Source organism: Athene noctua, chromosome 10, assembly GCF_965140245.1.
Source record: "Athene noctua chromosome 10, bAthNoc1.hap1.1, whole genome shotgun sequence".
NCBI lineage: Eukaryota > Metazoa > Chordata > Aves > Strigiformes > Strigidae > Athene > Athene noctua.
In genome coordinates this window covers 8,355,703-8,378,587 of record NC_134046.1, presented here as the reverse complement: position 1 = coordinate 8,378,587, position 22,885 = coordinate 8,355,703, and the positions used below count along the sequence as shown (strand labels likewise).

General features: G+C 45.0%; 1 protein-coding gene across 2 annotated transcripts in view; it reads left to right on the top strand.

The window, feature by feature from the left end:
* Nucleotides 1-520: 520 nt before the first annotated feature.
* Nucleotides 521-22,885, top strand: part of FRMD4B (FERM domain containing 4B) — a 137,240-nt gene continuing 114,875 nt past the window's right edge. Inside the window, exon 1 of one of the 2 annotated variants that reach the window (XM_074913970.1) lies at nucleotides 521-542. The gene's annotated coding sequence lies outside the window, so the exon portion shown is untranslated. Of the gene's footprint in view, nucleotides 543-10,101; nucleotides 10,122-22,885 lie in introns of those variants that run through there. The other variant, XM_074913971.1, reaches the window with a different exon arrangement.

The following is a 22,885-nucleotide window of genomic DNA, read 5'->3' as shown; positions in this document are numbered from 1 at the left end:
GGCTGGACACGTCCCTCCGCTTTTGCTGAAGTTGAGGCCGAGGATGCTCTAACTTTGCCCGCGTCTCCTCTCCCGCGCGGGGCGGCGGCTGCGGCGCTTTGAGGGGGGAGATCGCAGACGGGCCCCGCAGGGATAAAAACACGACCCCAGCATCCATCCATCGCCGGCGGGGCTGGGGCCGCTGGGAGGGGCTGCCGGTCCCCCTCCTCACCACCCCCACGGGCTTTGGGGGGGGAACACGGTCTCCGCAGCCAGGGGTGGAGCTGCCCCCCCCCCATCACCAACACCATCGGGGGGGGGGGGGGGGGGCGGCAGCGCTCCCCCTCGCCCCCCGCTGCAGGGAGGGGGGGCCCGGCCGCCGCTAAGCCCTGCCCCCGCCGGGCGTGCGGTGAGAGCCGGCAGCCGCCGCGGGGTGGATGCGGGGGGAGAGGCGGCGGCGGCGGGGCCGGGCGGGGCGGGCTGGGCTCCGCCGGCTGCCCCCTGCGCTCCGCGGGCGGCCGCCACCCGGGCTGCCCGCTGCGCGCCGCGGAGCCCCCGCCACGGTAAGGGCCGGCATTGTTCTCCGAGCCGGGGGGGTGTGGGGTGTGTGCGTCGTTCAAACCGGGCGGCGGAGGGGATGCGGCAGCGCGGGGACACGGCGCGACCGGCCCCGGCCCGTGGGGCTCCCGTGGGGACGGGGAGGGGGGGTGCGTGCGAGGGGCTGCGGGGTGCCCCCCGGCCGTGACAGCGCGGGGGGTGGCGAGGGGAAACGCGCGGCCACACCCCGCGGGAGCGGCCGTGGGGGGCTCCGCGCCCCCCCGCGGCTCTGCCTGCGCGCCCCGCAGCCGCCTGGCTGAAGTTCGGTGTCTGGCGGAGCGAAGCACCGCCGCCGCAAGAGGAGAAATTCCCCGAGGGGCGTCCCCGCTGCGATGCCGCGCTCGGCTCGGGGCGATAACGGGTGTTTGCTCCGTTCCAGAGCACCGGGGCCGTTCGGTCCGAGCGACGTTCCCACCCGGACTGACAGTGCCGAGCGGGAGCGGACCCCCCGGCGTTGTCACCGTGCCCTCGCCCGAGAGCAAGGGGCCGCGCCGTGTGTGTCCCCGGGGCCGGCGGGGCTGTGGGCAGCGATACATCCCCGCCGGGGAAGGCCGGGGTGCTTCCTCTGCCTTTGTTACACTTGTTTGCCTCCCCGGCTTGGCCTCGCATCCTCCCTCTCGCCGAGAATAGTCCCCTTCCCCGTATTGTTCTCGGTGGGTTTCCTCTCGCCTCTCTCTTCCTTCCACCCTTCCTTACCGCAGGTTCCTCTGCCGACATGATACCCTGACACGCGTTTTCCCTCTCCCCTATGGAGTTTTTAAGTCCAGACCTATTTTGAGAAAATTCTCCTTTTTCCTCAGTGTAACAGCCATGTTTCAATTTGACTCCAACTGCATTTGTGTGGGTTCAAACTAAATGGAAATAAACTTCACTTAGAACCTGCCACATGGGAAGGATGAGGTTCCTGGTTGCCTGTGCACCACTTCATCAGTGTAAATCATAGTAAGCACTGCATGCTTGTAGACTGGGCTTTATAACTCAGTCACTGATGTGAAATAACATAATGCTTTACCTTTGACCTCACTGATCTCTTTTTTTTTTTTTTTTTTTATATGTGGGGCTAAGTGGGTCCTTGGCTAAATGAATGTAACTTTGTTGAACGGAGGTGAAAACTGTTACCTTGAACAACTGTTCCTGGAAAAAAGTTTCAGAGTGCCTGTAGTGGCCGGAGGATGAGATTTAGGATTAGGACAGGTTAGAAACTCATTGAACAACATCTCCAAAAGGGACCAGTCCCTGTCTTCTGTAGCATATTGGTTTTCAGTCTAAGATCCATTTGAAAGTGCATGTCTCTGCTGGAACAGAGCAGTGTGTAGCTGCTGTCTGGGGGACTTGTTGGTTTTTCCTTTAGGGGATTGTGTTCTTTAAGCTCTGCCTTTATTTAGAGTTTTGCCTAACAGGAGGCTAAGAGCAGCTGAGCTCATTCTTGCAACTTTGCAGGATTCCCAATAGCTGCAGTGAAATAGTTGTCTTTAATCAATTTTTACTTGACTATAACTTGGGAAATCTTTGAGCAGCTGCAGGGGCACTGACTGGAGAGCTGTGTCTGCAGCCTGGGGAAGACTGCAGTGCTTAGTTATGCGTGGTTCATGCAGAGGCAGGAACATACTTTTCGAAAAATGTACCTATTTTCACTGGTGTCCTCTGCTTTCCTTAAATTATTTTCCTGAACCTGTCCTTTTCCTCTTGTCTTTTTTTTTTTAAGAGCTTATTCTGCAGGAGTTAGCAATGGTTGTCTTGGAAAGATTTATATTGTCTGCAGCTGCATGAATTTCAAGGTCTGGTCTATTTTGTATAGAGATTCATCTTGCTGATTTCCTTGGACTTTCATGGGTGCAACTATGTCAGATTTGATTTTTTAGTTTGATTCTGATGTATCAAACATGTCAAAACCCTCTACTAAGAGTGTGGACTTAAGCATGTTATCTTAGTCAATGTACTTATTTCTAAAGGATGGGGATTGTACCAGAAACCTTTCAGTGTGCTAACAAGCCCTGGAATCCCATAATTTTAGGAACATGACAGGAGTGAATTTACTCCTGAGGCCTAACGTGTAGGTGACCATTTTTCTGTGGTTCACTGTGACGATGCTGGGTTTGTATTTGCTGAAGCTAGGGGTGTTCTCTGGCTAGTGAGATGACATTGCTATAGAGTTCCCCAGACTCAATGTTGTGGTTGTATCTTGGCTATAGAAATCAGGGCTCTTTCCTAGGCTTTGTGCTATAACATGAAAAACAAAACTCCACATGCCACCTATAACTTATTTTCAGTGCATGTCGTTTGGTTCAGTCTTGTGAATGTATGGAAGTGAGGTGTGGCATGAAAAGACTCCTGTGAGCGTGGCTCTGTCACCACTGTGGGACTCAGCTGAATGTGGCCATGGATGAGCATTCTTGGTGTAGGCAAGGCTATGCTTAATTTCTGGTAATTAAAGCAGCAGAAGGTAAAAAGGAGGCCCACTGCAGGGTTTACATAATTTTCAAAGAGCTCTTGCATGTTTTCTGTATCCTATTTTCTTCCTCCAGTGCTTCTTAGCATGCATTGAATGGCAGGGAGGAGGAAGGGAAGGACCTGGATAAATGGAGTATTCCAGGACCCAAGGGCTCTGTTCGTGGTTGCACCTTCCCAGGGAAATGGTGGGCCAATGTGTCAAATCCATTTGCAAGTGGTAGTACAAATTAAAGCTGGGGGATAAACAGGTTAGAAGGTTAATGAGATGTCTGAACTTAATTGATTTTCCGTACAAATTGGCTATAATGTCTTTTGTTTGCTTTTTTCCCCTCCCTAGGATGCTGTGTTACAGCAGTTACATGAATATAAGGAGTAGCAGAAGGGGTGGGGGCAGTCAGGGCCATTTGGAAAACACGGCGAGGAAACCTTGGTCATCCTCCCTAGGGTGGGCTGACGTGATTTTGGGCAGAGTAAGGTAGCTTTGGATTATGACTCTGCACTGCTGTGTTTTCTGGGTCTCGGTGCCATGATCTGCTGGTGATCGTTGAGCCATGGACAGCAGTGTGCCTTGGTTGTCATGCAGAGCTGTACAAACCCAGGGTTAACAGAAACCTTTTACTTAAATGTGGTATTGTACAGGCTAAGCTAGGAAGACCAGTAGAGGAGGAGCTATAATATGGTATAAAACGGTTTCTAGGTCCTAAAGTTGTCAAGCAGCATCCCAGTCAGGGTGGCACTACTCTTTCTGTAAGTCTGTGCCTACCTTTAAAATCTGGAGTAGTGAAGCTGAAGGGGGAGGATGGCTTGGCTTAACACAAGGATAAAAGAGAAGATACTCTGGCCACCAATTTTTCGGTCTGTCTTTTCTGTGTAGATTTCCATATCTATTGGGAATATATTTGAGTTAGTGATTGGAGCCAACCTAGTGCCATGGGAGAGGGTGAGAAGAGCTGAGATTCTTTCAGCTCTCATGGTTCCTCTACAGTGCTGGTGGTCTTCAGAGCTTCTTCCTGTCTGAGGTGGTTTCAGCTGACAGGTTCAGCTCAGGAGCAGCCACGGGTTGTTCAGCTCAGGAGCAGCCACGGGTTGTTCAGCTCAGGAGCAGCCACGGGTTGTTCAGCTCAGGAGCAGCCACGGGTTGTTCAGCTCAGGAGCAGCCACGGGTTGTTCAGCTCAGGAGCAGCCACGGGTTGTTCAGCTCAGGAGCAGCCACGGGTTGTTCAGCTCAGGAGCAGCCACGGGTTGTTCAGCTCAGGAGCAGCCACGGGTTGTTCAGCTCAGGAGCAGCCACGGGTTGTTCAGCTCAGGAGCAGCCACGGGTTGTTCAGCAGCACCAGGCTCTGTGGGTCTGAGCTGGGTGGCACAGCCAGCCCAGGGGAGCGGCACACTGCGAGAGGAGCTGACTTTGGAGATGCCCTTCCAGGAGTGGCACGGGGAAGGAAAGACAGTGTGTGTTCAGGCTACACAGCAATGAAAGTTACAGCTCTTCCTGAGCTCACTTTCAGTGAGACCCTTGTGGTTAAGTCACATTTCATACCTTCCCTCTCAGATTTATACCAAAACATAAAAAAACAATATCACAAATTCTCTAAGGGGCCAATACTAGGTTTTGACGCATGTTCTGTTTTTTCCGAAGTGGAGTACCACAGTGAAACAGTTTTTTGTGCTTAACATGGAAATTGATTGCAGAGTGAATGTGAAGAGTTGCCTGCAGACAACAGTTTTCATAAAGCAGCCATATTTTGATTTAAGGGTCTCTGAGCAGCTGAGGACAGCTGTAGAGCACTCACAACCACAGGAGAGATAAAGAAAGATCAAGGTTTTTAGAGCACCATGTCATCACAGGAAGGACCGATTGATGGGAGGCTTGGGCTTGGCACCTCTGCGTTTGTAATCAGGCTTCAGATAAACCAGTACATGCCATATGCTGCAGGATTGGTCAATACTTAAAACTATTCGAGAATATGATTAAGTCAAGAGCCAAGGGCTATAAGTAGGTCGCTGGGCATCATGAATAAATGAGCTACGTCCTTATCTTATGTAGGTATTGTATGACAGTGCATAGTTGTAGGAACAATTCCTTGGCCAGCTTAGAGCATGTATATCTATTTAACAGGCTAAGCAGTTTGCATCGGATGTAATGGTGAAAACCCACAGGCAAAGCTGCTATAGTTTGGTTGCAGCCGTTTTAAAGCACTAAGCCTTCATCCTGTCCCCAGTTGTAATATATCAGAGCTTTAGCAATGGTTAACAGTTCTGTGGTTAAATAGTATAGGTTATAGGAAGAAGGGATATTTGTTTTCTTTTGCTATTTAAAGCAACACAACAAACCATCAAACTGTAGTTCCTTAAGATTTGTAGTAATTTTTGGAAAACATGCTGTGTACTCAAAACATGCAAACTGTAATTTCAGTTCTTTTTTTTCTGTGTACTCTGCTTACAGGGCGAAGTCAGGGAAAGATAGACTTTTTGTGCTGGCCTCTTTTTGTTTAGAGACTAAACTCCTAGTAGGTCAGCTGTACATAGAGCTGACGAGCTTCAGATTTTCAGCAGTTGTCAAAACTTTAGTGCAAAGGAAGGGGGAAAAGAAATGCAGTTCTACTGAACTTGTTTTGTTAGTTATCTGTCAGTTTAACAAACTATTATAAAAACTGTTGTCCAACAGATTTGCCAAGATGTCCCAGAACTCAAATATATGAAGCCCCAATCCACACAGGTCCTTTCATTCCTCTGCCAGGAATCAGTGCTACACTCCTCTATTTCAAAGCTGATTTTTTTTTTTTTTCCACCCATTTAGGTATGTTTTGAGATTGTATGGTCTAGTTACGGAGCCAAAAGCATTTTCAGCTGCTGCTTGTTGGTCTTGGAGCATGCAGGTGATCAGTTATGGCAGTTACTGATGGGCAGTGATCAGTTCAAATTGTCACAGCCTGGTCATGCTCTGCTGTGTGGCCATGCCTTTGCAGTGGGAGATGGATGTCTAAACCCCTTTCTAATATATGTGTAAAAAAAAATAAACTGTATCCCTGTAGTTTTTCTCATGCTAATGTCTGAGCTATCTCTAGTTCCTTTGAAAGAGAGTTTCATAGACTGGTTAATCTCCCCATACATAAATCTCTTTCATACAATTAATCCTTTGTTTTTTTCAGATCCCAATGTAGGAGAGATGGCTTTAGAAACAAATCCGTTTACCTTGTGTTGCATTGGAAAAAAAAAACCACACAAACAAAACAAACCACCCTTTTTCCGTGAGAGCAGAAACAAAGCAAAAATGTGAAGACAATTTTCTATATGCTTTTAGTTTATTATTGCTGTATGGTGTTAAAAGAAAAGATTTCAGAGAATTTTTCTCTCCCAAAGATTTCCAAGAAAGATTGCTTTCAAGGCTTTCAGTCCTGAAAAATCTTAGGAAATCAAGTGACAAAAGATGCAAAATCAATGATGAAATCTTGACCCTCTAATTTAATGGTAATCTTAAGGCCAGAATTTCACCTGGAGTTTTAATTAAGTATCTCCTTGGAATACTGTATTTATGTATGTACTTTTTTACAGATGTTGAATAGTGGAGTTTTACTGAAATACCAGTTTCCAGGTGTTCCAGTTTTAGTCATAAATGGTCCAGCTGATTTCCCCCCCTTGCACTGAAGCATAAGATTAGAAAACAGTCTCCTGCAATATTTCAGTTGTTTTGTTTTTTTTTTTTTAAAATAGGTTAAACAGTCTTCTATGACTTGTTGGGAAAAAAGACTGACTCAGAGTTGTTGAAGTATCTTGGGGCAGAGACCACTTTCTTTAGTTTAGAAACAAGTCTGAAAGTAATAAAAATAATCAGTGGATATTTTAGAGAGTGCTTTCACTTGAGTCAGCCTGCCCTGGCCCCGAGAACACAGCAGAGGCTGTGGCTTTATAGCCAGACCTTGTGGAGTAGTTTCATGTGGCAATGCTTGATGTGCTCACTTTTTGGTTTAAGGCTCGTGTAAGGGTGCTGTGGAGGATGATAGATGTAGGGTTGCTTTAGAGCAGGAAGGAAACCCGGGTTGGTAAGGGGGACAGGAGCCTAGAAAACAGGGAGGAAGAAGAGAGCAGCTAGGCAGTCATTGTTCTGGACTGGGCTGGGTACTGCACAAAAGGCAGCTGCCATCGGTAATCTAGCCTCAGGCTGAGATCATAGCATATTGATGTATTTTATGTGACATAATACCTCTAGAGGCATTGCAGTGCTAAATGTATAGGTTACATGAACACGGTTACTGCATCTGTCTTAACAGTCCTGCTTGGATGTTATGGAAAGCAGATGTACACATGTTCAGTAGCTATTGTGCAGGAGAGCTGGGACAGAATCAAACCAGTAAAGAAAACAGTTCTTATAAAAGGTAAAATGTCTTAAATGTCAAAAGATTTTTAAAAAAATAAAGAGGGGTGTGTAAGATTAACCCTTGACATGGTCTGTCATGCTGTTTGTCCCTGAAGGCAATGGTGATGGAAAATCTGTGTTGGGTGCTTGGGAAGCATCTCCAGACACTCCCCAGTGCACAGTGGTAGCTGCAGGTGTCTAACGATTTGCGGATTTTACCCTCCTTACTTTCCTCTGATGTTTTCTCCTTACTCTATTTTAGTTTAGACTTCTGTTCCTAGTTTAGAAAACAAACTACAAACCCCTCTGGATGGCAGATGCAGCAATTTAAGCATACTTAACTCTGAATTCCCTCTTGTGCATAATACAAAGGAAATGTCTTTGTTTGCAGGAATGCTGCCTGAGAACAGGACCTGGCGAAGAGCAAGTTTTAAATGACCGAAATTTTAATAATATTCTTTCAGTAAAATGACTGCACAGCGTATGATAGCTGCTTATGGAGCAGAAAGGTGAAGCGTGGGAAATGGATGTGCTGTGTAGTAGGAGTCTTTCTAATTTGTACCGTATTACTCAACAATAAAAATAGAATAAGTGCTTCAAATCACTTGTTCCTCCTCCAGTGTCAAAAAAGCAGAGAGTTGATAAAATCTGATGTTTTAGCAACTAAAATAAAACTAGCATTTATTGTGAGCGTCCTTGTTAGTGGGATGGAGAGATGTGTATATGAGATGTAGCTAATAGATCAGAGATTTTGAATGCTTGGACTTGGTTCATCCTTCTGTCTTCCAAAATGATTTTTATCTAAGTAACTGAGATTTTTCTAACTTTGCTGTTGTCTGTCATCTTGAAAATCAGTTGCATCTCTATCTGGTTTAATAGTCAGTGGTTTTGTGCAGAGGAGAAAGTTTGGAGAAGTAACCTTTCCTAATCACTCTTCCAGCCCCCCCCCCGATTTTGCTTTCATGGGAGGCAGGAATAGGAAGCTCCAGGAGGTGTCTGTTTGGCAGCCTTGAGGCTGATGCATTATCTGGCACTGATCAAGTGGTTATGTGCTTATCTGTCAGTATTTCCTAATGCTGGCCGTGTGAGTCTGCCTCTTGACATCAGCATAACTCCTTTTCCATGCTTTAGCCTTCATTATGCTTACAAGTAAATCACTGAAAGGTTTGGATGTGAGTATCTGCTGGAAACAAGATAGAAGAGTCATGTAATGACAGGTTTCTGTGAAACAGAAGGTGGATTGAAGTTGAAATCTAATAAATTGTGTCCTCGTTAGTTTGGGACATCCAGGGGACACCAGCAAACTTGTACAGCTGCTTTGGTGGGCAACAGCGTGAACCTGATGAACACGCTAGTGTCAAGGCTTCCTAAATTTGTCACTTAAATTAACTGATATCACTGGGGGAAGGAAAGGAAAACCATGGGCTTTCTCAAACCAGCCTGGCAGCAGGTATAGGGGCAAGGAGTGGTGTATGTGTGTATGCTGGGGTTTACTGGTATGATAAAAGATCCTACTTCTCCCTTGCAAACCTTGCTCATCTTTAAAAAATATTAATGACTACTGCTTCAGAACTATGGACTTGCAGGAAGATTTGTTATGATGCACAAAACTACTTGTTTTAATGATCTTTAGGGATGGGAATTTCTTGATTGTCCATCCCTAGCCAAGGGGAAAAGTGGGTCAAAGCCATGTGGGTATATGGTGGGTATAGAAGGGAGAGGAAGGATCTGTCACGCATGTGTGTAATCTAGATCTGCATGTGAAAAATCAAACCGGAGGAAGAAACCTGTGGGGAAAGAAGGCAAAAAGTCCTGCTGTGGTGTCTGGCGTATCAGATTTCAATTTATAATTAAGCAAGTTTCATAACAAAGGTATTTGAAGAAAACTCTAGGAAAAACTATTCAGCCAGGCTAAAGTAAGCTCTGTCTTTAACCCTGCTTTGGAGTACATTGAAGCTACCTTAGTTAACTTGGCTGCTAACTTGATTCCTTCTACTTTGAGCATTGGGGAGTTTGTGTTTAGTAGAGTCATTTTAACCCCCTCATTCCCAGCCTGAATATATATATTTTTTTAACCCAGGATGACTACCTTTGTTGCTCAATGACAGAAACGGTTGTTAGCAATGTGTTAACATCTCGTCTTTCAGAAGTTACACCCTGTCACAGCCTCATATGCTTGTTGGGGCAAGCTGTACCTCTCCTCTCCCTGCCAGAGCAGTCCCTTCCCCTACCTCAGACTTCCCCCATATTACTGAATGGAGCCTGGGCTCTGCAGCAGCTGAGATACGGTATGTTTGTTTAACTACATTTGAGTGTGTCATCTTTGCTCTTGACTAAACCATAGCTGCGTGGGATTTCGGTGGCACCAGGAATAAGCCTCCCAGTTTGCTTTAACAGTTGTTGTCTTCAGCTCTGCTGTTTAAATACAGGGTGGCGGGTTGTGCTGTGTGGCAGACTGTGTGTCTGGCACTTCCTCTGCAAAGTTGTACTTGTTTGGTTTTGTTTTTACATACTAGTGGTGTTCTGTAGTCCTGTCATCCTAAAATAAAATGTGGAAAAAAAAAAAAAGTAGTTTAAGAACAGCTAGCCATGGGTGGGACTGAGCTGGAAAGAGCAGCCAGAGAAGAAACAAAGGCGAGCGGTGTTAAATGAACGCAGTGGGAGCAGCAAGTGTGGAAAGGCTGCAGGGGATGAACTGCCTGGCAGTTTATCCTTAGAAAGCTACACCCAGTGAGTCCAGGTAAATGGAAACTTAATCTGAGATTTGTAGTCCCAGACCATTGCTGTGCTGAGTGTGTGCAGTCCTGCTGAAGGCAGGGTGGTGGGGAGTTTTCACTGCTTCTGTGGCTGTTTGTTTTGGTAAAGAAAGCTGTTGTGTAATTTCTTTCCCTTACTGGTGCAAAGGCATGAAATGGCTCTGGGAGATGTAGTCTGTTTTCTCAACTGAGACCTGAACTGTGAAAACTACGGGGAGAGATGCTCGCTACCTGCAGCAGGTAGCAGGGCAGGAGGGTGCAGCCTGTCTACTCTGAGTTTAACGGTACAACTACTACATGACAAGCCTTTTAGAGATGTGTATTATGAAGGAGCAATAGTTGTAGGCTCAAAACTCTTTTTTTTTTTTCTTTAATCTGACAGTAATTTTTATATTTGCAATCCAGCCTTTTAAATCTTACTACAAACTACTCGAGTCCCTGACTCGAGATGCTTAGCTGTCACAACACAAGCCAACAGACCTAATCTGAAACAACAGTGGGCATGCTTTACTCAGCGGTAGAGCTGTAAAGTGCCTTCAGTGTGCAGTAGAGGTAGTAGGTTCCTGGGGGAGGAGGAAGGTTGGAGACCATGGTCTGACCTAGCTGTAGTCCTCCACACCCCTCCAGCTGCAGTGCAGTGGGACCTGGCCCTCAGACCTGGATTTTAAGTACAAGCTTCCCTCTATCCATGTGGTTTTGTAGCCTTGGGCTGCAAAGTGCTGTATAGAACTGCCAGGTGTAACAGGGAAATGGCAAATGAAGTTATTTGCAAAAATTAAAATCCTGATTCCTTTCTCACAGGAGGAGTCTTACTTATTTCCTTGAAATTAAGAAGTTATAAACCCCAGTCACTTCCATTTAGAAGAACATACTGTGGACCTAATGCAGTATTTACTGGTGGCACCATCAGCTGTGCTGCTGAGATGTTCCTACAGCGGCCTGTTCACCCTATTAAAACAAGTAGTCAAGTAGATTGTTTTACACAACAAACAGGAGAGAATAGGGGAAAAATTTGATATTTTTTTTTTCCCCATGAGCTTTATACAGGAGGGTATGGCATGCAGTTATAACATACACCATGTGTGTACTCTGTTTTGTACTAAGGGGCTGTCAGTGATGCTTCACCAGTGTGCCAAGATCATTCTGTAGTTAAAATGGATTTTGCTGGCAATTTATCATTTGTGCTTGTTGTCTTTCTCTGAAAAACTTGTCTGAGTAAAAACACCATTCTGGGTACAGTGTGATGGTAGTGCCAGGCCTGTGGAGGTGTCAGAGATGTGCTGCAGGAGTGTGTGTCCCTAAAGACTGGATGAAGAGGAAAGGGGACTTCAATCTGATACTATCTCCAGCTGGTCCTCCCAGCTCTTCCCAATCTTGTACCCTGGAGCCATCAATCCCTGGGGGCTCTCCCAGGTTTGGGGAAGGGGGTTCAGGGTGGCTTTGCCTCCTGGAGCAGGTGGGAGTGGAAATTTCTGTAGTACAGGAAAAGATGTCTGATAACACTCTTAAGTACTGCTCTGCCCAAAGCAGCTGATATTTCATGCTTCTGGAAAAGAATAAAAGGTTTGGGGGAAGGAGGTGGTGTCCAAGTCTGTGGTAGATGAATTGTAACACCTGTGTGTAGCCTGCTTTCTTCCCCTGGGGCTAAAACACAGTGTAAGAGTAGCTCTCAGCAGCAATGCCTGTCACCTCAGGCTGGAGGGACTTCTGTTCTAAGGCTGCACATGTCATTCAGTCCCTGATATCACTGACTCCTGTTGCAGGCCTTGCATGAGCCCATGCAACTCACTCCATACCTCCTCTGAGCTCTGGAGGTCCCAGGATCAGTCCTGAGGCTGGTTTAGCACTGCCTACACCCCCAAAAAAAGGAGAGGCTCGCTTGGAGTTATGTGGTCTTAACTGGTACCTTTACCCTGAGAAATTCTGCATGTTTGCAACTGGTACCTTCATTTGTGGAGCCTGAGAGGTCCCAAGGCTTGTGACTTCAAATTCTTTGTGGAAGAATAAAGAAGGTGAAATATTCTTGTGTATAGGGAGAACAATCACATAAAGCTTAAAACCAAAGCAAAATCTGTGTGCTTTTTCTTTTTGAGGAGCTGGAAAGATCTGCTTGAAATACTTCTGTGTTTTAGTGGTCTCTTATATAAGCTGGTTCTTGTAGCTGGTGTGGTAACTCCTAGAGTAAGTAATTTTGAGCGCTGTGATTCTCAGTCAAGAGTGGCTCTTCGCAGCACAGGCCAGGTCTGCAAAGAAACATCAAAGCAAGACCGCGTTTGTAAAGGGCAGTGCAAAGAAACATCCTGATGAATGTTTGATGGATGCAAACATGAAGGCAGGAGACTATAAGATGGGATGATAGCAGAGAAAGCTGAGAAAGCAGGTACAAGTCTGATTTGGGCTTGCTCTGTGTTAAGGAATTCTTCAGATAAAAATCCCTGCCAGGCCCCAGAAAGTTGGTTTGAAAAACCAGTGGAGGAGTGTCCAAGGCTTTAAAACAGATTAAGCTTAGAGCAGACATACTGATAGGATCCAAGGGGTGGAATTCTTTTACTTTATGCAGTTCCTTAACACTAGCAGCTCACTCCTAGTGACTGGCCTGGGCTATAAGAAATACATTTGTACTTGGAACTGTGTTTATCCATGTGTAACTGTTTCAGTTGCCTTCTATTGTGACTGTTTATTTTCTTTGAAACTTTGTGTTACATCCTGATGATCTGCCATTGTGCCTAATGAATGTTGGGTAAGGCATGGTGTCTTACTCTGGTAACAGTAACACCTGCACTGTTCTGCAGCACAGCTGGAGAAGCCACAGTGCAAACTGTTGCCATTCACAAATAGGTCTCCTTCCAACCCTGATGGAGTAGCAGTATTAAACACCAGCCAGGCAGGCTGGCAGCAAAGTCTTGTGGCTCTTATTTTATTTATTTTTTTTTTTAAATTGGTTGGAAACAGAAGTGCTGAGGTACTAACAGGCTGACTCCTGTTCTTACCTCTGCTATCAGAGTGGTTCCAAAGAATGTTTATCAATATGGTGATAGGCGCTTTATATATATAAATATAAATATATATATGGTGTCTTACTCTGGTAAACAGCACAAAAGGTTTTGAAAGTTTTGCATTTGCCACTTCACTGTGCAATTATTTCAAGCAAGCAATTTCTCTGTAGCTGTGACACCCATGTCCAAGGGGAGGATGGGGCAAGACAGGAAGAGAAATTAAATTAAATTCAAATTTACCACTGTCCTGTAAATTCTCAGTATTAATATGACAGTAATATAACATTAACAATGTCTTCATTACCATAAAGCATAGTTCTTTACAGGACACTTTTTTTACCTGCTAGAACTTTCTGGTGTGGTTACAGCTAACCTTTTTGTCTAAATACAGTTTAGAATAACCATTTACTGGGATAAATGTGTCCACTCTGAGGGTTTAACTATAGTGATTAGTAGAGAATAAAATTAGTTGTGTCCTTGGTTTTAGTGAAAACCAGGCAGCAAGGCGATAGTTGGCTGTTCTTTCAAACTCTGCTCCTGTGACTAAATTGAAATTGTTTGTGTGAGCTGGGCAGGAATGTGCTGGTATTTACCCAAATTTTGAAGAAGACACTTAGCAGAGGAATGTTCTCTGCATGCTCGCCATTCCGCTAGGAAAATGTGGATATAAAGCAAACCTCAAGCAAATATTTGGAGGGCCGGGGGGCTTCAGAAGAACAGTATGTCCTCCACATTTTAGGAAGAACAAGTCATCCCCACATACTCAGTTATGTCTTGTCCTCTCTGCAAGCTCCATCCCAACCAGTGCTGCTGCCTGGGTGGTTACAACAAACCTCTCCTTGATTTTAATATGTGTCTGTGTGAGTACCTGATATTCAGAATGGGATTAAGAGAGATGAATTGCTGCTGAAATTGGTAATAACAGAAAGCAAACCTGTCTGACAGCATCTGCCCTGTGATCTTTCAAGAGCAGGTAAAAGAAGCCTTAATTAACTTTTTGCAAGGGTGGGGTAGTGTTTTTGTGAAGAATTCATTTTGGAAAGTTACACCATGAATTGTTGTTGCCTGAGTTCAAGTAGCCTAATGAATTGGTATAAATTAGCTCCTAGCCTATAGTGAATACTGGGTTTAAGGAAAAAGCCATAATGTTTGCTGTGGACTGAAGGGAGGGAGCTGACTCAGAGAAAGTTGTTAAAGGTAACACAAGAGTGTGGTGGCTCTCAACTGTTGTCAAAACACCTCCAAAAGCTCTTTACACTGTTTCTGTTTTGCTTTTCTGCCTCCTGTCTGCATGAGACACCTCAAAGATGGTCAGAGGCTCTGGTGCAGGCATGTTGTGTGTGTCACGCTGCACGGATCCCTGGTCAGCTACTCTGTGAAGACTTTATTTGACCAGTTAAACTCCTGTAACTGTCCCAAATCAGAACCAGATTGAGGCCTTTGGTGTTCTAGCTTCCAACTTCCAAAACACTCAGTCATCTAGTTGGTGGGTTTTTGTGTGCATGGCCATATCAAACCTAGAGCAGTGGAAGTAAATGTGTTCAGCTTGTCTTGTGTGGTGCTGAGGGCTTGGTGCAGAGACTGTCATTGCTAATTGCTGTCAAGGCAGGAGCACATCTCTTCTTCCAACAGTGCTCAGTCAAACTGTCATCAGGCTAGACTTGTGTCTTGGATTGCTGCAGATTCCTTATTAAAAAGTAAAGGCAGGTGTTGGAAAATAGGAGGCTGTTGTAAAGCAACAGATGATTAAATACTTATCTCAGGACTAAATTAATGTTGTTTCCACAGAGAAAGCCTTGACAGACCATTCTGTCAGCTGCTGACAGAAATGGGGGCTTCCCCTCAGTAGGGGCTGTGTCGTGGTTGAGCAAGGGCTGCTCTAGTCGTGTCTCTTCATTTCGGGAAGATTGGTAAATGCGTTCTCTCGGCAGTGTGGAGTTAGCTGCTGGTCAGGAGGGGTGAGCAGGTTGCCACCGTGGGACTGAGTAGTGCATTTTAATGTGTATAATCTGAGAACTTGCATAAAACAAGAAGTGTGGGGTGGTTTGAGAGCAAGTTTGAAAGAGGAAAGGAAGGGAGGGTTGGGGCCCCCAGGTGAGTTGCCCTCTGCCTTGTTCATGCCCTGAGGGTGGATCTGGGTGGTTTTAGCTGTGGAACAGAACTTGAGGGACACTTTGCTTTCTAAGAAATCACTGTCCCAATGCAAAGTACTCCCCTTCCTAGATAATAAAACTACAGGGGTGTTATTTAAATGAGACAACAAATATCTCTAACTCAGTGCAGTTGCCTGGGAGGCTTAACAAGTTTGTAATGCTTGTGTTGTAGTGAGCTCCGTGCTCTTCTGTTGGTGCACCATGAAATTCATGTGCTTCTTGTATTAAACACCCTTTCAGCTTGGCCACTGTGAAGGTGATGAAGAGTTTGTACAAAATGTAAAGTCTCAAGTGAAACCTGTAGAAATAATCTAAATTAATTGGGTAGTTTAATATCCCAGCCTCAACAGCTTCTTCAGGAGCTGATCTTTCAGAAGTCCTATGTGTATTGGGATGTTTTCTCCTGATATTTTCTTTCTTGACTCCCAGCTGAAGTGGCTCATGTCCAGAAGTATCCAAGCGGTTTTGAGTCCTGATAAAATTCAAAGCTTGGAAAAGGCCAAATATTGTCATGTCTTTATACTTTGGAGGCGCAAGAATTTCATCATACGTGTGTTTGGCTGGCTGGAAAAATGCAGTCTGAATTGCTGAATTCAGGGAGGGGGGGAAAAAAGCTGTACCATGAATTAAACATAGCCAGTATTTCTAAAGGCATGATGTCTTGATTGAATGGTTTTAATCAGCATCATTTAAACACTCTGTCATTGCTTAGCAAACAAAGTACGAGCTGGCTCACAGATACATTGAAAATCTAATCTGGGCAATACCCCTGCCAGGGTTTTCTTCCCAATTTGGTTCCTATCTGTGTACACAAGCAGGATGAAAATGGTGTATGCGGAGGAGGAGGTAAGGGGAGCTCCTCTGCATGAGTACAGAGGTGCTTGTTTGAAACATCAGTCCAGAAAGCAGCTGCCTGTCTGCAAAATGGTTTGAGGCACCACTCCTAGAAATAGCCTTGGGCATCTCCTGGTTTTTGCTGTGCAAGGTATTAGGATTAAGCATGTTTTGAGTGGGGAGTGTCTATTTAAAACAACAGAAAGCAGAAAATCCCAAAGATGTGTCTTAAAGATTAATTTAAAGAAGATAAATTGCCAACGTCAAGCTAGTTGTGTGTTCTTAAAATGCATGCACAGCTCTGCAGTGTATACTACTCCTTCTGCCTTTTGTTTTGACAGTCTCTGCACGTAAACCTGGATTCCTCGCATAGCCATTACGTTAGGCAGAGTACTGTATTTGAGCTTGCCCTTTCTACACAGCTCTCCTGCTTGTTAGAATTAAATGGAAAGATGACAAGTCCTGTAGGAGAGGTGTTACCAGGAGCTACGGCACATGACCTCTTGTTCCGTGGCCTTGGAGGTAGGTGCTGTAATAACTGGCAGGCAAGCCATGGCTTGCTTTTGCTTTGGGTCCCAGCACTCCTGGAGGTGTTGGCAGTCTGTTACCTGCCTGCGGGGAGAGCACGGCTGTGTGAGATGGGTGCAGCTCCCCGGATCCGAGTGCAGCAAAGCAGGAGGTTTGTATGAACTGGTGCTGCGTGAAATGAATGCAAATAGCAAAGGAGATGGAGGAAGAGGAATTCCCATGTTGATGTTGACTTGATAGGCAGATTCTTATCCAATGCTGCTCTGTAGCTGCAGTCGATCCTAGGTCTGAATAACAGACCTAGTGGTCTTGGTCCCTCCCCTTCCAAAAGGGGATGTATAAAAGTGGACTCCGAGCTAAGATTAAGCCCCAGATTTTCTGACACTACCTTTCACTACCTCAGCTTTAAAGGCAATTTCTCTTAACAGGTGAACAACTCCAGTTGGGGTGCCCAAGGTGAAGATGCACAGCCACTCCATGGGGACTGCACATTGGTGCATGCAGGAGCATGCCTACCTGCAGGAATAACTGCATGGCTGTTCTCCAGGAGTTCCTGTAAATCTAGCCATTTCTGCAGGCAGTTGTGGTGGTTGCACAGCTCTGTGTGTAAGGAAGCTGTTGTCTTTTGATGTCCCTGTATCTCTGAAAGCTGATCGTTAAATGAATTCTCGAGGCTTTCCAGGCACATTGATGCTGTTACACAGGGATGTGTGCCAAGGTGCTCTCATCAGAGCTGCTTAGTGAAATCTGAAACTGGAGCTATCTGGCTTTCAGGGTTGCTCTGAACCAACAAACCTGGGCTGCTACTTTCATAAAAAAAGATTGCTGCATCTTTAGTTCTTTGTTAAAGAAAATTTAAGCCAGCTCCAAAGTAACCCTAGAAAAAGTGATGATGCTGCTTTGAGGGAGGAGAAATATGATAGACCAGTGTCAGTGTCTTTGTGAAATTGTACAAGGAGCTATTGCAGTGAGCAGGAAGACTACCATTTGTTTCTGTGAGTTATGACCACATTATCCTGGTGTGTATGTGCCGCTCATGTGGATGCTGCCGAGCGTGGCGAGTACAGCTGTGGGAATACAGCGGCTTTGGTGGCTCTGCTTTTCTGTCGTGATCCACTCACTTGAAATATTCCTATTTTTCTTGTTGTTTACAGTCTTCACTTCTTATCTTTTCCCTCCTTGTTTTAGGTTCTCTGTTCTGGAAACTGTCACAAGGAATATTCAGATCTTTCCCTCTTTACCCCCTGCACCCTCCCCATCATAAAGTGGTCTCTGGGTCTCCTCACTGCTGTTTTGCTTCCTACATTGCTGAGACAAAGGAAAACCAAGACTGCCTTGTTTAAAATCAGTGTGGACACTTGCAAAAAAGGAACACCAAATCACAGTGTTTGAATTATCACTGCACTGCCACTGACTGTAAAAGGAAGAGCAAAACAATACACATACATTAAATTGATATTTTTGTGTCCAGCTGTGCATTTACATAATGTGGAAGTTTGTAGCCATGCAATGGGACCTCAGTGCAGGTACTTACAATATATTCCCAGGGAGGTATCTGCCAAGGGCAGGAACAACAGCAATACCCTGCTTGCATTTCTTGGGCTGCTGGCAGGGAAGAGCAGCGAGATCACTGATTTTCTCAAAAGGGTTTTGTTTTATGAAGATGTTTGTGGCCAGTGTTCTCCCCATGTTAATGGATATGAAGAGCAGGTCAGGCCTCCATGGAGACCTCCTTGGTGCAGAGCAGTGTCTGTGCACATGACGGTGCAGGGAAGGATGTGGAGAGAGGCGGGAGAAGGGCTCTTGGGTTGTAGGGCATGTCCAAAAAAAGCATTTAATAGCCCCTTCATTTAGGATAGGGCAAGGAATATAAGCAGCGGACAAATCTTGGAGCTGGGCTTTTTATTCAAGGGCTAGATATGTTTGTGACAAAGCTTGTTGCTTCTCCGATTTGTTGATAATCGGGGTCTCTTGCCCTGACAGGCTAGTAGGTCTCCGTGGTAGGAAACAAGAAGCATGCTGCAGCTGTACAAAACATCCTTCACCTGTTCATACAGGCTGTCTTCTGGATGTCTGTGGCTGTCTGCACTAGGGATATGATTTTTTTTTCCAGTTTGGAGGATGAACTCCTGGCCTGGATGGATGAACTGCTTGGCAGACACTAGGTGTTGGCCACTCCTGCTCCCGTGCAGGCTCCTGGGGACAGGCTGGCATCTACCCCGCTTTGGATGGTTTGTGATGTTCACTTGTTGCTGTACCTCATCCCCAGTTCCTTGTGGCAGCTTTACTTTCTTCTCTGGTTTGCAAATGGATAGGCTTTCATACTCCCCTTTGGAGAGCAGCTTTATATCCTCACGAGCCCTTTGGAGGAGCCCTGTCTGGTTTGCTTGGCTTAGATACTGCAGTAGATATTGCATCTTCAGCCATGATAACCGGTCCATACCTTGCCCTTGTAGCAAGAACAATGGTAAACTATTTCAGAAGTCCCACTAAAGCGGGGATATTGTGTTCCATGTACCATCAAGGGGAGCAAGTGTTCTGATGCTGTTTTTTGCAGCCCTTGCTGCTGAATCTCATTCCTTGGCAGGGACATGGTGAGTGTGTGCTGCCACAGATTCTCTTTGTTCCTGGTTTATTGGACCCGTCTAACAGCAGAGCTGGGATTTGCTCTGCCATGGTTTCTTCCATCTACTTAATAGGTGCTTGTGGGCATCTAATAATCAAACCCGAAAGGAAATGCATAAGCAGGTAAGGTTGCAAACAGGAGATGTATGAGCTTTCAACTGTGTATGCATGGGATTCACATCTCTGGGGATGTATGTTCATAAATGCCATATTTGTTGATGGCACAATAGAGACCTAATTACAGGCCTGTTCTGTCACAGCTGTGCTGTTTTCTTGTACAGACCAGGCATCAATTTGGGTTTCCCAGGGGAAAATATTGTGTATAATTATGTATGTATGTCTTTTAATGCTACCCATGTAAGCTAAAATGAAGAATTTCCCATCTTTTTGCTCTGTATCACATCATACCTGTCCTTTTCCCCTTGCTTCTTTGCTAGTAGCTGTGGACTTTTAGAATTTTGCTTCAAAATTTTTTTTCTTCTCTCTAGTTTGATGTTCTGTATTCCTAAGCTTTAGAGGGTGTCTTTTTCTGGGTCAAACTGGGAGAATCGGCAGGATTTGTACTTCTTGCTCATTGCATCTGCATGTCTCAGAAGTCAACAAGTAATCTCACGCTTTTTCCCCAAAAAAATTTTTTTTTAAAATGTCATGTAACAATTTTCTGCAGTAAAGGTGGTTTTAGATAGAAGCCCTCCCTGGAGCTACTGAACCTGAAAGCTTAATGCCACCCAAGAATGTAAGATGAAGTGGGGGCTGGGGAGGGCAAATCTCCATGTTGAATCACAATAAAGCCAAAGCAGAGTCCCTTGAGTATCTCTAATGCTATGTGATGGATGAGAACTTCACAGAATAGACACGTGGATTTTTTTTTTTAAAAAGGACTTTGTTTTGCCATGCAATTTCTGACAGTAATGTAAAAAAGCAATACAGGGAGTAAGCTATTCTCTTGCTTCCCTTTCTCTGCTGGAGGAATAAACTATTTTGGAATCATCTGCCATGTTTCTTACTGGGGCAGATGTTTAAAACATTTCTATCAGTAGGCATAGACCTTGACTGCAGCATCTTCTGCCTGTGCAGAGTACCTGTTTTGATTTCTGTGGAGCCACTCAGGACAGAAAATGATGTGAGCTCAATCACCTTCCCAAAGACTGTGCTCGTGGGGAGCGTAAAAGTGCAATGCATGTTTGTTGCTTTAGCCTAATTATGGCATACAGTTAAAAACAATAAATTTGAGTTGGGCTTTAATTTCTTTCATATTCTTTTTTTCTTGTACCCTTACTTTAGAACCTTTGCAAAGACTTTGAGCTGTGTTGTTAGAATTAGAGCAACATCATGTCAGGCATCCATGGGGAACAGCTGGCTGCTCGTTGTCACCCAGCCAAGACTGAGCCAGCAATGTCTAAACAGGACTCGCAACTTTCCAGCTCTGCAGCAGGAGCCAAGGCATTGGCAGAAAGAGGGACTGTGTTTGAGCCAGTGGTACAAATTCTTACAAACTCAACTGCCGTGTATGCATGTGGCTGGTGTACATAGCCAGAGCTCTGCAGGTGGAGTTAATGTATTACAGAGTGAGGATCTTGGATTATGATTCACTGTGAAATCAGCACAGTGCATCCTGACTGGTCCTGTTGCTGTTAGTGGGCTTGTGTTCAAGGTGATCAGAACTTTATGTTTCTGCTTTCTTTTCTTGAATTTTTTGGGGGCTTTTTTGTTTTTCACAGAATCGTCTAGGTTGGAAAGGACCCTGGAGATCATCTAGTCCAACCGTTCGCCTAGCACAGTTCCCACCTACAGCATATCCTTAAGCTCTAAATCGACCTTACTCCTGAACAACTCCAGGGATGGGGACTCCACCACCTCCCTGGGCAGCCCATTCCAGCGTCTAACAACCCCTTCTGGAAAGAAATGCTTCCTAATATCCAGCCTAAACCTTCCCTGGTGCAGCTTGAGGCCATTCCCTCTTGTCCTGTCTCTTGTTACTTGGTTCAAGAGGCTCATCCCCAGCTCTCTGCACCCTCCTTTCAGGTAGCTGTAGAGGGTGATAAGGTCTCCCCTCAGCCTCCTCCAGACTAAACAACCCCAGTTCCCTCATCATGTCTGAATTTATTCACATCATTTGATCTATTTTTTAATGATAATCCTGTAAGAGTACAACCCAAACTATTTTTAAGGTTCTCTTTCCTAGAAAATAGTAGGTTGTTGTGTTTTTTTTTCTGTGGGGAGAAGGAATTATACCCCAAGCTTGTCTTGTCCATTCCAGGAACAAATCCACATGTAGTCATTCTGTATCTTTCTTTTCTAAGTGACTCAGACCATCTAATGCCTTCAGATAATTTCTGTCTTTGGTCTTGGATTCCCAGATCTATCTGAAGGAGGGGATGGCATATAAACTAAATTCTCTGGGAACAAGCAGTCTTTGGGAAAGTTGGTGTGCTTAAACAAACCTGTATCTCTTGAGTGATAAGGAAGCTGGTGGGAAGATCTGAATTCTCCACAATGTGTTAAAAATCTCACTGACTGTTAATGACAAGAGATGATACAGCTAGCCCAGGCAAAGTGCCGTGGCTTGGTGCCTACTAAGTTAGTGGAAAATAAACAGCTTGAACTTTTATGTCCAGTGCTAAAGAGATTTGAGGTACCCAGTTTTCTTAACCATTCAACAAAGTACTATATCAAGTCACTTGTCACTGTGTGCCCTGAATTCATGACTCCTGACTGTAAATGACATGGGAGTGCAAATCTGAGGATGCTAGCCATCCTGTACAAAGAATTAATGGTTGAAAATCAAATCAAATCATGTTCATTGACCGGAAAGTGGCCCGATACTGGAGTGTGGCCCACAGAGCTTTGACAACTTGAGGTGGAGAGAAGCAAACTTGGCTGTCACCCATCAAGCTTATAGAAGATTTAGAGTTTCAGACTCTTATTCTACTGAAATTAATGGAGAAGCTTTTGTTTTGTATTAAAACCAGGAAAAACTTCTTTCTGTGTCAACAGAAGCCTTTCTGTGTGTAAATGTCATTTATATAATGTACTGTCTCAAGACATCTATTAAATTGAAAGTGTCTTTCTCAGCTGCAGTGAGCCACTCTTTTCTGCTATAAATAATAAATCCATTTTTTGCAGCAAAAGTAGTCCCTTTGGGGAAGACTAATCAAGGCCATTCCCAGGGTCCTGGAGCTTTTAATGCATTTTGCAGTTGGGCTGTTCTGTGGCTGTTGTGCTGGTCCTCAAGCCCTGGCTGGAAATTGCACAAGACTAAAGGTGTGCTGCAATACTCTTGGTGTTAGACAGATCTGGCAGTGTGGTCACCCTGGAAAACTGGAAAGAATTGGGTTGTCTCCTATCTCAGTCTAAGGACTGGAGAAATCTGTGGGCATCTTCCCACCCTTTGCTTCCAACGTTGCTTCTGGTAGGACAGGAGTAATCTTAACTGTCCCTGGCTTTGCCTGTGTCAGGTCTGTTTTACCCTTTTAGACTCATTATTTTGTTGGAGTTTTGTTTGTGAGGATTCATTGATGTCTGTAAAGCAATCTGTGATCTATTACTAAGGTGAAATCCTTTTTCCTTATTGCTGTGAAAATGTAACTTGTGTTGGCTTTGAAAGCAATA